General features: G+C 39.8%; 1 protein-coding gene across 14 annotated transcripts in view; it reads left to right on the top strand.

The window, feature by feature from the left end:
• The window catches only part of DCLK2 (doublecortin like kinase 2), a 144,545-nt gene that overhangs the window by 56,919 nt on the left and 70,448 nt on the right, over positions 1–17,178 (top strand). The window lies entirely within an intron of this gene.

Below are 17,178 nucleotides of genomic sequence, written 5' to 3'. Positions count from 1 at the left end.
CAATAATGTTTTTTCACTTCTCACATGCATGTATCTCATCTCCTGCTTAAAGATACCGTCATCCGTTTGTTACTCTTAGTTGTGGCATCTCCGATACCAAGCACAGTGATCTGTGCGCAGCCAGTGTTCAGTAACATAGTTTGTTCCAAGTTGTTTGTTGTTCCTTATTGAAAACTTGGCTCGACTTAACAGATAATAGGAAAGAAATGTAAATGCTCTTTGATGGAAGGGACCTCCTCTTATTCATGTTTTATTAAATACATCTTGTGTCTAATACAGTGCCAGGACCACATAGCTGCTCTCAGCAAACGCTGTGTGTGGAAACAAGTACATGTGTGACTGGAAGGAACCGACAGATCATGTATCCCAAAGCCCCTAGTTTTATGAGTGAGAGAACGGAGACCTGGAATGGTGCATGACGTTCTCGAGGTTACCAAACACATTTCAGGCATTAGAATCCAGGTCTCCTCACTCTAGTGAGTGCTCTTTTTTTTAGGACATCGCATTCTTTCTCATCTTTGCCTGGTAGTACAAGGAAAATTAGCTGGATCGCAAGTGTTCAGTTATCAATTTATGGCATGTCTCTCTCCTCTGTCTGCTGTCTGTTATAGGAGTGAAGTAGAAGGTGCCCTTACGAGTCAGGGGACCTGGCTTCCTAACCCAGCATGTGTGCCTTAGAGAATTTACTTCTCTAACCTTCTGTTACATCTGTAAATGGGGTGAGTGTGTAGGTTAGCATCACATAAACACTAAGTCCCTTCTGGTTACATTCAGTAATTCAGCGACAGTTCTGAATTACAGTAACTTTTCGAGGATTTAAGAATGTTCTTTTCTTCTCTTCCTTCCCGCTTATAATGTCTTTCCACGACTTGTGCCAAAAGTAGAAGAGTGTGAGCATGTGTGGGTGTGAGGGGGAGGGGAAAGGAAGGTTAGGGAAATGGGTCTGAGCTATCGTGTGAAACAGACCTGCTGGTTTCCACACTTCTGCCTTTCACTCTCCAGGTAGCACAAGATGAAAAAACCCAACCCACTCAACAGGACGACTGTGGACTTTGGGACGTTAAGAATCCTTTTGGTGGCTGATAGGTGGTCCTATCTTTAGTTCCTCTTTTGTTGTGGTTCAGGTTGGTGTCTCAGCGTCTGTGAAGCATAATAACAAAAAGAGCAAAAAGACAGACTCTTCCAAAGAGTCGCCAATGACAAAACAAAAGTCCCGGAGGTGTCGTTGAGGAAATGTGGCAGCTCCCTGGTGAGGGAGGGAAGTGTGCCCTCTTCACCTCTTTTGGAGTGCTGAGCCTACCCAGGATTTTTTTTTTTTTTTTTTTACCCCTAGAAGGAAAAGCCTACACTTTTGGCAGCAGAACTGAAATAGAAAAATTGAACTTGACCTATTTCCTTAGCAGTGCGAACCTTGCATTGTCCTCTCAGGCAGTATGAAAATCCTTGAACTGGGAAACTGACAGCTGCAATCAGACACTTGCTTGCACTGAGGCAAACATCATGAATTTTAATAGGTGTGCTGCTCTTAAGTGAGGCTGGGAGAGGAAAGGGAGCCGAACCAATTTCAAACAAAGGTGAGGGGTGGGGGAGTGTGGCGGAGCGTGGGTCACATGTACAGCTCATGGCAGTGATGAGAGTAATATTCAAATTATTTACCCCACAATGATGTTGATGATTTAAGAGAGAAGGGTTGCCGAATTCTTGAAGTAGAAAGGGTTATGAATCTTCCATGACAGTTAATCCCACAGTACTGAAGGCAAAGAAGGCAGGTAAAACAAAACATGGCTTGGTAGCAGTAAGTCCTCAAACACGGTGCTTCAGCAATGCCCAGGAAATGAGCCCTGGGAATCGTAGTCACCCCTACACTGATGAAAGTGCTTCTGTCAGGGACTCACCACAGACAGGCACAGACAGCCCCGCACACCCGCGGAGCCAGGCTCAGGATGGCCTTCCTAGCAGCCCTCTCGGTTGTGCATAGGGCTTCCCCTTCTGAGTAGTCGCCGGCATCCTGTTTGTCCTGGGGTGGATGTGTTGGAATCTCTTCCCATTGTCAGACCTCTTCGTGTGGCGGTTACTTATTGCTGTTAATGTCCCCAGAGTGGCCTCCTAAGTAGTAAGGGATGTAGAGACAGTGCTTCTCTTTTTATAACACGGTCCCTTCCACTTCCTTTAAACCGTGCCCGCCGGGCCACACCCAGGCCAGTGTGTTTACCAGAAGCTGAAACTGCTTTTGGAAATTAATGTAACCGTGAGCAACTTATTTTTAAAATTTATTTTTCAGTTACAGTGGACATACAATATTATATTAGTTTCAGGTGTACAACATTAGTGATTAGATATTTATATACCTTATGAGGTGATCACCATGATAATTCTGGCACCCTCCTGGCACCAAGTATAGTTATTACAATATTACTGACTATATTCCCTACGCCGTGCTCTACATTCCTGTGACTAATTTTTATAACTGGCAGTTTGCGCTGCTTAATCCCCTTCACCTTTTTCACCCATCCACCCCCACTTTCTTCATATTCATTTATATGGCTATGCTTCATTTCAGAAGAGGGAACCGAATCTTTAAAGTAGGAACATGATCACTTTAGAACCCCAGTTTTCTGAATAAATCATGAAATAATGCTTTTTTAAGGTAAAGATGACACTTAGAAAAATACACTGCAAACTTTGTATGAAGTTCCTATGTTGGTGAGATTACTTAGCCCAGGAAGATTTCCGCCAAAGACAGGAACCTGAGTTGGCATTCTGAGTACTATTTGTGAAGTACTGAAGAAACTGCCACTGAGCAGCAGCGGCAACTGTTGCCTCAAAATGGGATGTTAAAGATGGAACTAATTTATTTCTCTATGAGCTTGGAGGGGAATGAAATGAATGTTACTATGGTGGGGAATTGGGACACAAGCCAGATCAGGGCAGGCAGAATATGTGAGAAATAGAGACGAGGGACAGGGCTGTCCTTTGCCACAGAGGTCCCCACCCCCCCGGGCTGTGGACCGGTACCGGTCCATGGCCTGTTAGGAAACGAGCCACACAGCAGGAGATGAGCAGTGGGAGAGCAGAGCTTCATCTGTGTTTGCAGCCGCTCCCCAGCACTAGCATCGCCATTTCAGCTCCACCTCAGATCATCAGGCATTAGGTTCTCTTAGGAACACTGGCCCCTGTTGCCAAAAAGGTTGGGGACTGCTGCTTTACCAGACTGAAGAAGGAACTCGTCCTTGGTCTCTTGCCAAGGCTGGTCACCACCTAGTGGAGGTGATGGTGAGTACTTTGTAGATCATTTCGCCCGAGCCTCCCATTTGTGAAGCTTTCCCATTTAGTCTTTAAAAATCATCACCTAACAAATGTATGTAGCTGTAAATTATGTGTATTTAAATAATTCGTTGCACTACGTGCAGACTATATCACAATTGCCGCAGCCCTTTTGGGTGTTTCTTCATGCTTCAGTGAGATGGCAGTGGCTCTGCCTCTCAGCATCCAGAAACCCTTCCCCTCCTCAGCTCCTTCTCCGTTCCCTGAGCGTTTTCTTCCTGTCCATAGTGTTCCTGATACTGAAGTCTACCTGGGGTCCCGTTTATCTTTGTCTTTACTGTAAGCTGGGAGTAATTCCCTTCAAGTTGTTTACGTTGCTAGAGATAAACCAGCTATGGTGGTGGAGGATAGGTGGATGGAGTTTATTGTGGTAATAACATTTACTTCCATTTGGGATCCTGCTAGTGTTTAAATCTTTACACTATGCAGTCATGCCTTCCTCTCTCCTCTCGTGTCTGCTTTCTGCCTAAGCCTTCTGGTTCTCCATAGCCATCTCCATGCATCTGCTAGTAGTAAAAAGTGTCCTGTCCCATGAGTCTTAACACTATGAGCCACTGAACCTGGAGTCCCCTGCCTCTGTGCTATTGAACCACTCATTCATTCAATAAATAGTCCCTGAGTGTCCACACTCGAGCACCGGGCCGGGCACTCTGGCTACAGTAGTGACACAGATACAGTCTTCAGGTGCTGGAGTTTTTCCCCATCCTTTTTGGCTGGTACAAGCTCGTGCTGACCTGCCTCAGCCCTCATGATATGCCATCTAGTCGTAGCTACCTGCCTAGATTCCCAAGGTACCTTGCTACACCACAAGAATCCAAGAGTAACTTTATATTGATGGAGAAAAATGTATAAAAACGTCTTCCCGGAGAGAGGCTCAGAGGTCTTAAAGCCGTGGTGAGGCAGGGTATCCTCTCTAGGTCATTCAGGTGCCACGATGGATTGGCACGTAGCCAAGCAGGAAAGAGGCTCTTCTTTTCAGGCAAAATAACAGCCTTCTTGTTGGAAAGGGAATAATCAATCCCAGCTGGAGAAAAGAGACCATGTTCCCTTTGCTTTTCCATTCAAATCTAATCTCATGACATGGGTTTCTGACATGAGTAGCATTCTTGCCCAGACTTGGGGCCCCAGGGAGGGGATGGTTATTTAAGACAGCTGGCTCCCCAAGCAAGGCATATAACTTGTTGATAAATGCTTACAGACAGCTTCCCCTCCTCACTGGTCCCAGTCCCAGTTTAACTGACACCCCTGGAGATTTGCAAAAAATAAATAAATGTTTCTCTGAAAGAATATCATGTCTCTGGATGCAAGAAAAAGATAAGGAATTCTGCATGCATAGAGTTCATCAGTATTTCCCAGCTTACGGGATTCTTCAGGGAGGGATTCCTTTTATGCATTCCCTTTGAAACAGAAGTTTCCTGTGTCTTAAAAAACCTGCCTTGTGTTATAGTATAGAATGAATCTGACATATGATTTTGTTTATTCTTCCTTTGCTTTGTCTTTAGAAGGGAACTATTTCTGTGAATTATTAATTTTAAATCATCTTGTAGGTTTTTTTTTTCCTTGAAATCTTAGCTATAGCACTATTGCGAATAATTTTTAGTAATTTAAAAATTCTTCATCCAGAGTTTATACTCCTTTTGGTCAGTAAACCCTGTTCTTTGGAATAAGTTATGCCTAAATCTCTAGACCTAAATGTCAGGCATTTGCTGCACATTCTTTTCTGATAATTGGAGATGAATTCTGTGGGCAATGAATTCATTCACAGATTTTTCTTCCATCTGAGAACTTACGTAGTCATTGCAATGATTATAATATAGAAACTAAGATGAACATCCTGAGAAAATAGCATTTATTTGAAAGAATTTGGAAGTATCGAGGGTATGTAGAATTTGTTTTGTAATTTATCAAAAAAGTGTGGGTTAGGGAGAATTCATAAGAAAAACTAAGATTCAGCTAGCTTTTAAAATCAATACTCAGTGAGAAAAGCAAACTGCAGGACGATATGATAGAACTTATATAAAATTTTTACAACATACTGAATAATATTTCTAGTTGTCTGTGGAAATATACCTCCATAATACAAGATCTCAAAATATGGCTTGGAAGGACCCAAGAAAATACTTGGTAGTATTTTCCTGGGGCGATGGAGAAGGAAGGCAGGCATGAGGGAGGGGGAACTGAGCAGGGGACCAGCGACAAAAGAGATTTTAACTTGTATTTCTTTTCCATATATTAAAGGGATCTGAGGTAAACATGACAAAATAATATTTGTTAATTCTGAGGCTGGGCATTATTTGCTGTACTCTTTGGTCCTAAAGTACTTAACTATATAAATTCCCTTAAACCAAAAAGATTTTTCTACCTTCATCCTAAAGTTCCACATAAATGTAAGTGGAGGTGCATAGTCAATAGACATGGCCCTTCTATGAGTATTTGCATTTTTAGAGGAGGCTTTGATAAGCCAGAGAATCTATCTTGCTTAGCTATCTTGCTTTGAAGTATCCTAAACTAAGTACTTATTCTAACAATGTGCAAATCAGTTATGTATATGTTAGAGTAGCAAGTTTTGGTTGTGTTTCAGAAACAGGTGCCCTTCAAACAAAAATCTAATTGTGGTATTGGCCTCAGCCAACATCAGATTCATTTTTCAGAAAGTTGTCATAAATAATTCAAACGGATGGCATGCTTTGTTTCCGAAAAGCCACGAGCATGTAACTCATTCAGAAGATTTCTTGGGCTGTAGAGGTGAGACCTTCATCTGCTAAGAAGTCTACACTGGGAAAAGAAATCCTCTCATTGCTTTTCATGTAGGATTTATATTGGGTTGAAAATGAAAATTTTGATTTCTTGTCATGTGAAAACAGATGCAGCTGTAGAAACCAAAATCTTATGTTTTCTGCAGCACGAACTGCCCCATTTATTTTGGACTCCACTCACCAGCTTACTCACCAGGTTGAACCACAGCTTAAAACTAGGGAATTCGCAGAGGGAACTTTGTTATTAGGCAGTGTGGAATTTGGGCACTAAAGTTTATTTTCTTTCCTTCCCATTAAAGTCTCTAACCCTCATGCAGTTTGTTCTTGGTTTACACTTAAGTTTTCTAAACTTGAAATCTCTCTTCCTAAGTCCACCAGATGTTAAGTGCAGAGAATTAGAAGTGGGAAGAGGGCTGCTAAAAGGGTAATGGGATGATCTTTTCAATATAAGAGGTGAAAGGTCAAAGTGCGATGGCAAGGGAGGAGGAAAATAATTTTATTAAGATGAAAAATACAAAAAAAGACAAGATTTTTTTTTTTTTTTAAGTAGGCATGATTTTTCTATGAACCATAATAGCCCTACTCTATTAGAACATAGAAACGGTGTTTGTACTGATAGTGCTGAGTGGTTGGTGTTTTCCAAAACAAACGTAGAATTAAGTGATCAAGTTTTTCATACCATCTTAACTAATGGTTCTCCTTGTTCCTAGTCCAAGGGTCTTCACGATCAGGATGCACTCACCATACGCTAAAGTGATAACAAAAAGGTAGACTAATCCGATGATGGATTTTTGTATGCAGAGAATGTATTTCTAGAAAATGTTTCAAATTTTGCCTTTATATTAAAATTCGAAAGATAATGTTTATCAATACATATATATATATATACTCTTAAAATTTCCAGTTTGGCAGCAAATGGAGTCCTGTTCTCAAACCATATGATTCTAGCTTGTGCTTTTAATTTGTTTTTAGAAAGAGTTAGCCAATTTGTTTGAAGATATCAATTTCAGAACATATTCAGTAATCCCTAAAGTATAAGAAGTTGGCCCAAACTTGTACTGACCTTATGACATTACTTAGAAGTTGATCCTTAAAAAAAAATATTCTAGATATAAGCTTACATACTTGCCATTCATTTACTTCATAAAAGGAAGACATAGAAAAATGGTCTGGTTATTTGGGTTTTAGACAAGTATAAAAACCCTGACTTCCCTGTAAGCTCTCTTGTTGTTTTTCATAGATTGTAAATCACAAAGTTTTCTTCTTTAGGGAGACAGTGTGTGGTCAAGTACAAAGAATATATTCCAAGTCAGACAGGTAAAGTTCAAATCTTAGCTCCTCCCTCACTGTCTGTGTGACCTTGAGCAAGTTATGTAACTTCTTCATTTCTTTTTGTATAAGGGAATCATAATGTCGACTTCACATGGTGGTTCTGAGGGCTAAATGAAAGTCATGTGTAAATGGGACTCATGGCATGCAGAGTGTGTTAGGTATTCCTCGCTGGTTCCCTTTCCCACTCTGTTTGAAGCAGAAAAATTTGGATTAGAAAATTGCCGCCTTTTACTTTGGTTCTCAGTTGCCTCTTTTGTAACACTTACGATTTCCTTTTTTGTTTATTTGTTTATTATTTAGAGATGAACGCATCCTAGAGAACATTGACTCAAGCTCTAGTCACATCTGCTTGAAAACATTCAGATCCAGCTTCTTTAGAATTAGAGGAAAGCTCACGATGGTTGGCTTAATAGGTTTCCTCTGACTTCCTCACCTGAATTCTTCTAAAATTTTGCTCCAGCTTCCCTCCCTTGATGGAAAGTTCTAGAATAGATTTTAAACTTTTTCCTCTAGGAATTAAGTGGATGGGGGCCTAATGGGGGGTAGAGAGTCAGCTTAGAAATTACCTCCTTTATACCAAGAGTGATCATTGTCTGTCCTCTCAAAATACATTTGGTAGCTGAATATCTGTGAAATTTTCAAGCTCTTTCCATCCTATCGATAGAAGTATTTCCTGAAACCAAATCTTTGGTGTCAAGATTCTGTGATTAGTCTTGATTGGTGAATAGTCATTATGCGGAGGCTACAGTGGGAAAAGGAAGATTAGATCCAGTATTTTTTTTAATGCAAGCAAACCAAATGTAGGGAGTTTTTGTAGATGCAGTTAAGAAGCTCTTTACTGTAAGTATTGTCATCTTTTAGCTTCAGTTCTGTTTCCATAGCAACCACATGGTGCCTGGCTGAATGGTTTTACAGGAAGCTGAAAAACATTGCTATTCTAAGTAGCTTGCTTTTTGCTGTAGAAAGGGATCCTTCCCTTACAGTAGGTTAGCCAACATTAACTGGGAACAAAGCAAGCTATTTATGCTAATTGTGTTCTCTGTAGAGGGTAAAGAAGTGGAGAGAGAGTTCCAGCCCCTGCTTACTGATCTGTGAATTTGTTTTTTTAGCTGCTGTTCCTAGCAGTTTGAAAGAACCAAATGACTTACTTTCTCTTTATTTATCGTTTCCCGTTTAAGCATAACTTATATTCTAGAGATAGAACTGGTTAAAAAAAAGGGTGGTGGTGTGTGTCTGTGATAAATGTTAGTTATGCTGAGGTCAGTCTGCTGAATTTATAGCTTTTAAGTATCTACAATGGCAGTTTATTAAAAAAAAAAAAAGTGTCCCTTGCTAGAATAGCATCTGTTAGGCTTATCTTTTATTATATGTTAAAATTGCCTTTCAGTTTTTCTTTACATCTTAAACTTGTATTTCTATTTGTTTACATGATAGAAAAATTACATAGGGTAGAAAAGTCTTTGGGGTTTCAAAATTAAATGCAGTTGTGTTTTTTTTGTTTTTTGTTTTTGTTTTTTGGATAATTTATGACTTGTAATGTGACCATTTCTTGGGAAAAAATAAGGGTGTCGATGCAGTTTCATTAAAAGCCTGTATAATAATTTTGGTTTCAAATATAAGCCATTACTGGACTTCCTTTCTGAGCTCCTTCAGATCCTCTTTAGAAGTGAGCTGGAAAGGATTTTTTTGTCAGAGACTGCCTTTTAAAACTGAATAATGAAAGCATTTAATTTCAGCAGGAGGTGTGGACTTTTGTTCTCAATCTCTCTCCCTCCCTTCCCCCTCTTCCTTACACACACACACACACTCACACACACACACACACACACTTAAAATTCATAAAAAATTCCATGGTGTATTTTATACTCCTCGTAACCATCATAACATTTTATCTAAAACTGTGGCCCTTGTTCTGAGATAGGCATTTCAAGGATGCTAAGATTTTGATCCTGACTCTATTTAGATCAGTTGATGCTGGTTTAAACTAATCTTTTGCTGAGATCCAATGATGTTGCTTTTGCATCTTTATCAGGTCATAGAAATTTTCAACAAAATAGGTTGGGAAAGTATCTCAGTAGCCTGTTACTTAATACAACCTTAAGTCTTTGATTAGCATGGCAGATGGAATAGCAATTTGCTTTGCTTTGAATCTCCTCTACTAAATAGTTATAGTAGTAGGTTTCACAAGTAAATTTTTTCAAATCATCCTAAAATAATGATGAAGGAAATTTAATTCTTCAAAGAACTTATTTGATTGAAGATGACTTTTTTGGAAAGTTATTTGGAAAGTCTAGAGCCAAAATTTGATCAACCAGATAATTGCTGAATACTTTCTGTAAAAAGCTATAGTATTGACTGGTGTGTTTAAGGAGTTTATAGGTTATTTTGACATAGAAAACTAACATCATAATTTTGGGAACAAGGACTACCTTGCATGATACTGGGTTGAAAGGAATTCATAGAGTGTGAGAAGGAACCTCTAGAGAAGCTATCTGAGGGAAGTGGGACTTGAAGGCATTTTTTTTTATTTTAAGTCACCAGAAATGTATTGAACAAACCCTATATGCTATATACTGTGCTGGAATTATAGTGATGAGCTAGACAGTGATCCTGTGTGTACGCAGATCAGTCTGATGAGAGGTCCAGACACAAAACCAGGCAATTACCTCAAAGATAATGTCTATGTTCGGTGAATTAGAGTATCAAGGAAAACACCTGGATTTGAAGAGCATGAAGATGTCATTAAGGATTTCCTGAGGACGTATGAGGCTTGAAACTTGAACAGAAAGAAATCCTGAATGGACATTGCTGCTTACCCATTTTAATAGTGTTCTCTTTTTTTCCTCTCAAAAATATACTCCACTTTTCTGAAAGCAGTATTCTATAATATGAATATGTAGCTTTAGACTTTAGAATTTTGTAGGAAGAAGAGATCTTAGAGAGATCCAACCCGCTTTACTCTGGAAAGGGAAAGAAATAGACCATTTCCAAAGAATGCAAATGAGCGGGGAAATGGAGACCTCTTATGGTTCAAATGCGTGTCCAGGGAAGATGACACCTTTGTGTCGTCTACTTTTTTGCTTTTGAGGAAAGGGTTATACTCTTAGTATGTGCACAGTATTTTTATCAGATCTTGAGCTTTTGTATCTGTTTCTATATCCATTAGCAGAGACCAAATAGAGAAAAAAAGAAAAGTGATTTTGGCAATCTGTTAAGAACTAGCTCTGAAATTATGGCTGCCACCTCTTCACCTTGACCTAATTAATCTGTCTACCGAAGGACAGAAAAATTACTGTTTGTAAGTGGCCCACATTCATTTGGAAAGCTTAGATATGCTCCCATAGATACATTATTTCTCAGTTGGATATTTCTCCATTAGATCCTGCTGATTGCTTTCATTCTGTACCTTGGTAGAAATATTACTTTCCCTTCATTGTGTAACTTTCTTTTATATGCCACATAACATCCATTATTCCTGAAGAGCTTCTTGCATTGAAGAAAGAATTAGAATCAAACAGTAAGAGGTCCTTTAAACTGATACATTTTTCCTCACCCTTGTTAAGAATGACTTTGAGACATTATTCATGGTGTTGATATGTTTCTTTCTGAGTCAGGTTTAGTGACGTGGCCTATAACTCAATGTTAAATCCCAGTTTTAAAAACATGATAAAAGGAACAAACCACCAGAGTTAAAAAACAAGAAACTTTTTTTTTTTAAAAAAAGAATTATCTAAGTGTCCAAACATATGATATATTCTAAAGGTATTGAATATTTTGTTTTATGGGATGCTATTTTCGAGTTCTTTGTACTTATTTCCATAACAGGTTTTCTATTACAGCATTCATCTAGTGTAACATTTTGAACTGTAATTATTAGTTTTCTTGTCCATTTCCACCACTAGACTGCATGTTTCTTGTCTTTTGTTTATGTTTGGCATATATTGGTACTTGAGTAAAGTTAGGATGAATGTACAGTAGTGAGTTAAGATGACTTCCTTTGGTGAGAGAGAGTTATTTTAGCATGCATCAGACCCTGAGCATTTTATCAGATGTTTCACTTTAAAAAGTTTCAACTGAGTTTGGGGCACTGCTAGGAACAATGAAGTATGCCATCCCATATACTTGTGAAGTATAAGTGAGGGCAAATAATGACTGCATTACGTGGAGGCCTAGTATGCAAATATAATTATAGCATAATGTTAGATTGATATGTTTATAGTTCTGTTTACATTATCTACAAATGTTGATACTTATGCGTATAGCTTACATACATACGTAAAACCAATGTTTTGCTTTGATATATTACATTTAAGTCAAATCTATTTTTTCTCTTATATTCTAGGGGCTGTTGGTAGAAACTTCTTTAATATATTATATATATATAAACATTTCACATGTATATGATATGTATACATATGTGTATATTATGTGAATCACATTTCTGTATAGAATTTCCGGGAGCTTAAGGTATCTTAATTTTTTAGCTGTAATTTTCTGTAAGCGAAGGCTATCAATTATTTCCAAATTGTCAGTTATATTTTCTGGGAAAAAAATTTTAATTTATCGAACTCATAGGAAAGCGTTACTTGTTTTAATACTTACAGAAAAGATTACCCATTAAGTTAAATTTTTAAAAAATATTTGAAGCCTGAATTAATGAAAATGAAGAAATAACATGTACCAAATGCTTTCACATGCTAATGCATTTAGTCCTTAAGGTTATAGGAAATGTTTGGCCTGCCCCGCCCCCCCCCCGCCCCCGCATTTTGTAGAGAAACTGAGCTTTAGAAAGGGTATCTTGCCAAAGACTCTACATGTATAGAAAGGAAGAGACAGTCTGTGCAGCAAAAGCTCATGCTTCATGGGCTGACGCCTGTTTTTAGATCATACCATGCGAGAGCTTTTCTACACAATGAAAGCGAGAGCAGAGCTGAAATCTACTCATCCGCCGCTGTGGGTAGTAGTTTTGGTTCACCTTCGCTCATGCTCATTGCCTTGTACCTCTGCCTGCTGGTGCTCTGTTTATAGTGTTCTAAGTGTATAGTTTAGTTAAACATAGTGATAACAATCCATAACAGTCCATGTCTACATTGTAAAAAATATGAACAAAGACTTGTATTTTAAGTCAGCAGCGGTAGAGAGAGAGTTTTCCAATTATTCGGTACAATCTAGTTTTTGTATCATATCAGTGTTCTTCTGTTGACTGGTCAGATGCAACCCCATGAAACAGTAATAATTCTAGCTTAATAGGTTTTGATTTTTCTAAAATACTATATAGGTTAGACAACTTTCCAGTTTTAGAACCAAGAATTTGTATCGCGCAGTGTGTGGGATCCCAAGTAGACCCGTAATGCTTCCTGCAGGCACCATTCCCTCCTGTTCTCTTGGCTCAAACCTGCTTATACCTCTTCCCCCAGCCTCGCTTTCAGCTGATGACTTCGTTTCAGTTTTCTCGGTGAAGTAGGAAGCCGTCAGAAAACATCCACCAGCGCTGCCACTGGGTGTCCCCACCTTGCAGTTTCCACCTCGCTTCCTTTGCTGGCCCAGAGTGCCCGAGGTCACATGCATGCTCAGTCCCTTAACCTGCCCACTGATCCCATTCCTTCTCACGTAGGAAGGGACACGGCTCCAGCAAGTCTCTCTTTTTCTTTCTTGCTTCATTAGCTTTTTTTCCTGTTTACTAGATCATTCATTATTCTCAGCCTAAAAAATAAGCTCACTTAACCATGGACTCCACTTGCTCTTTTTGCCACTGTCCCATTCTTCTGCCCCACCTTTCCAGTCAAAACTCTTTGAAAGTGTTGTGTATATTCAATATCTCCAATTCTCTTATGCTGTGTTAAAGCTGCTCATTTAGACTTTCTTTTCAACCATTCCACCAAGATCCTAGTAATCTCCATGTTATTAAATTCAGTGATCACTTCTGAACGATCTTGTTAGGCCTGTCAGTAACATTGACCCAGTCGATTGCTCCCCATCCCTTGAGTCACTGTCTTAACTTGGTTTCCAGCATAGGACAGATTCTCACTTTTCTTCATCTTCACTGGCTGCTGCTTCTCAATCTTCCTCGCTGGTTTTGCTTCTTGATCCTGACCTCGTAATGTTACTGTGATGAACTTTGAGCTCAGGCCTTGGACCTCTTCCCTAGGTGCATTCACTGCTGTACTTTATGTAAAGATTTCAAATACCATCATGTGCACTAGTGAATCCCAAATTTATATCTTCTGCTCAGATCTCTTCCCTGAAATTTAGATTTGTACAGGTCCAACTTTCCACCCAATGTCTCCACCTGGATGTTTAATAGGCACTTCAGAGTTAATGTTCCAAATCTGAATTCATGAGCATCTTCTCCACAACTAAACTTGTCCATTATGTTGTCTTCCCTGTAAGAGTTAATGGCAATCCCATTCTCTTAATGGCTCAAGCCAAAATCCCTGAGCCATCATATTCTTCTCTTTCCGCTTATGTCTCTACATCCAAGGAGTAGTGTGACCCTTTTTCACTATCTCCACGTCTAACACCTTGGCACAAGCCACTCTCCTCTCTTGCCTGAAGAAGCAGTAGCCTTCAACTGCGCTGCTGTCTATCCTTTCCTTTCTGCATCCCGAACACATTGTAATCCTGTTAAAACTAAGTCATGTGTGGCTGTCTTCTGCTCAGAAGCCTCCAGTGGTTTCCCATCTCGCTCGGAGTAAAGCCAAAGTCCTTACCAATGGCTGGCAAGGCCCTATACCACTTCACTATCTCCCCTTAACTTTTGGATCTCCTCTCCCACAGTGACTCTTCTCCTTCACCTATTCTGTTCCAGGACTGTTTCCTGTGAGCGTGCCAAGCCTGGTGTCTGCATAGGGCTTTGGCGTATTCTCTTCTCTCTGTCTGGAATGCTTTCCCACCAGATAGCCATGTGGCTTGCTCCCCAGCCTCTTTTAATATTACATTCAAACGCCGCCTTTGCAGTGAGGCCTTCCATGACCACCGTATTTAGTATTGCAGCACCTGTCTCCTGCATTCACTATTCTCCTTCCTTGCTTTATCTTTCTCCAAAGCACTTATCACCTTTTAACATCGCATAAATTCACTTCTGCATTTTTATTGTCATCTCTTCACTCCTGCTTCATGAGGACAAGGATTTTTGTCCCGTTTTCTTCTTTACTGATGTGTCTGCAGCACCTAGAATAGTGCCTGGCACGTAATAAAAGCTTAATACAAATTTGTTGAATGAATGGAGATGGGAGTCGTTTACTATTTAATGAACTACGTCAGTGTCTTGAGTACACCTTAATAAAAGTAGTCAAAATACATGTTTGTTTATCTCAGTTGTGTCAGTTATTCATTTGATACCTATCATTTCTCAAGAGTAGTGACGACTTATTTGAGGCAAATCGAAACCTAACTGATAAGTATCTGACCAAATATGCATTCAATGGCCAGAACCTGGATCAAAGGGAGGCAGATATCTTATGTAAACCATGTTTAGAAAACCAGACATGTGTGCCCTGTATTGGAGCATTATCTTGTCAGGATAGAAGTCACTGAGCCTTGTAAGTGGTGCATAATCACCTTGTGAGAGACTGAACATACCGGGGCAATCTTCATGTATTTCCACACCTGTGAGAACAGTGATGCCTGGAACTAGGGGAGCAATGAAGACTGGAGGTTAGAAAAACTGTTACTGGACAACGACAGGAGCCCGGGCAAGAGAAAGTGAGAACTGAAACGAGGAGTAGGTATCGGAATGCCGGAGAGCCATGGAGGAAGAAAAATCATGTGAGAGATTGAGAAAGAAATTAAAAGATGACTCCCAGGATCCTTGCATGGATAAAAGGGTATATGGTATTGCCAAATGGGATGAAGAGAGGCAAGTTTAACAGAAAAGGTGAAGAAAGTGATTCTTCTGTTATGGACTGTATGTTTGTGTCTCTCTAAAATCCATCATCCATATCCATGAGTCTCTGTCCTGTTCATTTGTTGCTTTTAGGTTTATATCCCACATATAAATGATATCATGTGATTTTCATAGATGGAGGAAAAATTTTAAATCATGTCTTCAATTAAAAAATGGTAATAATTAAATAAATAAAATTCATGTGTCGAAACCCTATTCCTCAATGTGTTAGAATTCGGAGGTGGAGCCTTTGGGAGGTAAAGAGGGTTAGATGAGGTCGTGAGGGTGGGGCCCTATGATGGGATTAGATAGGGAAGTAGCCTGCTTCCTCTCTCCACCTCTCCCCAGTGAGGAAACCAGGACGAGGTCCTCACCGGAATCCAACCATGCTGGCAGCCACCCCGATCTTGCATTTCCACCATCCAGAACTATGAGAAATAAATTTCTGTTGTTTCAGCCACCCAATCTATGGTAATTTATTATAGCAACTCGAACAGTCTTGAAAGCCTCAGACACTGTGGCCTGAGCTGAGTTTCAGTGAAATATAAAAGCTACATCTTGCTTGATGAGAACTGGAATGAACGAGCAGAATCCATGCCTGCTCTGCTTCCTGTATGTAGTTCACCGTCTTCTCTCTAGAGCATTGTTTACTCTCCAGTAAGTCCCCTCCACCATAAAAATGTAAATAGTGATCAGGAAGACTTATTACTGAGATTGCTCAATTCTTCCAAGTACTAGAGCACTGATTTAAAAAAAAAAAAAAAAAAATCTTATATAGCCCATTGAAAAATAGGTAAAAGTGGATCCTATCTAAGTCCAAAGTTCTGGAGGATGAATGGATGGGTGTGCTGTGCTGGTGGATCCAAGTTCTGTGGGATCTGAAACTCATACAGTGTGGGGGACCCTTTTTTGAGAAAAAAATATGAAATTAAGACTGCACAGCCTTGGGAAGACCCTGAAGCTTAAGCCTTATCTAAACCTTTGTGGCAGATCCCCCTCTGATGTTGGTGATGGTGGTGGTTGTGGAGATGAGCATTTGCATGTTGAATACAGTAGTCTCACTTATCCGTGGGTTTACTTTTTGCAGTTTGTTACCTGTGGTGAGCCACAGTCCAAAAATCTTAAATGAGAAATTCCAGAAATAATTCATAAGTTTTAAGTCGTATGCAGTTCTGAGAAGCATGATGAAATCCTGTGCTGTCCTGCTCCATGTCACCTGGGACGTGAATCGTCTCCTTGTCTGGAGTCTTCGCACTGTGTGTGCTACCCTCCCTCTAATCACTTAGTGGCCATCTCAGTTATCAGATCTACTGTTCTGGTATCTCAGTGCTTGTGTTCAAGTCACCCTATTCTACTTACTAATGGCCCCAAAGTGCAAGAGTAGTGTTGCTGGCAATTTGGATATTCCAAACAGAAGCCAGTGTGCTTCCTTTAAGTGAAAAGGTATGTATGTATAGGAAAAAACATATGGGGTTTGGTACTATCCGTGGTTTCGGGTATCAGCCGGAGGTTTTGGAATCTATCTCCCAAGGATGAGGAAGAATTACTGTACTTACATGTCTAGCACCCATTCCAAGCAGTTTTCACACATTAATCCCCAAAACAACCAAAGATGAGCTGTACCCCAGGTACAGAGAAATCATGCCCAAGGTGACGTGGCTGGGAGTGGGGTTGCTAGGAGAGTGAGGAGGTTAGAAAAGTAAAGAACAGTAAACTGAGCAGAGATCACTATCAACCCCAGCTTTGCCACCCATTAATCTAAAACCTGGAAAAGATCACTGTACCTTTTCTGCAGGTCCTCGACTTTACTGTAAAACAGGAATGTTGATACCAGCTATATGTGCCTTATTCTGTTGTTCTGAGTTCAGGAGAAACTGCGTG

This window comes from Pteropus medius, unplaced genomic scaffold (assembly GCF_902729225.1).
Source record: "Pteropus medius unplaced genomic scaffold, Ma_sr-lr_union100, whole genome shotgun sequence".
Classification (NCBI taxonomy): domain Eukaryota; kingdom Metazoa; phylum Chordata; class Mammalia; order Chiroptera; family Pteropodidae; genus Pteropus; species Pteropus medius.
The sequence above is the reverse complement of the archived record's forward strand: the minus strand, read 5'-3'. Positions and strand labels throughout refer to the sequence as shown.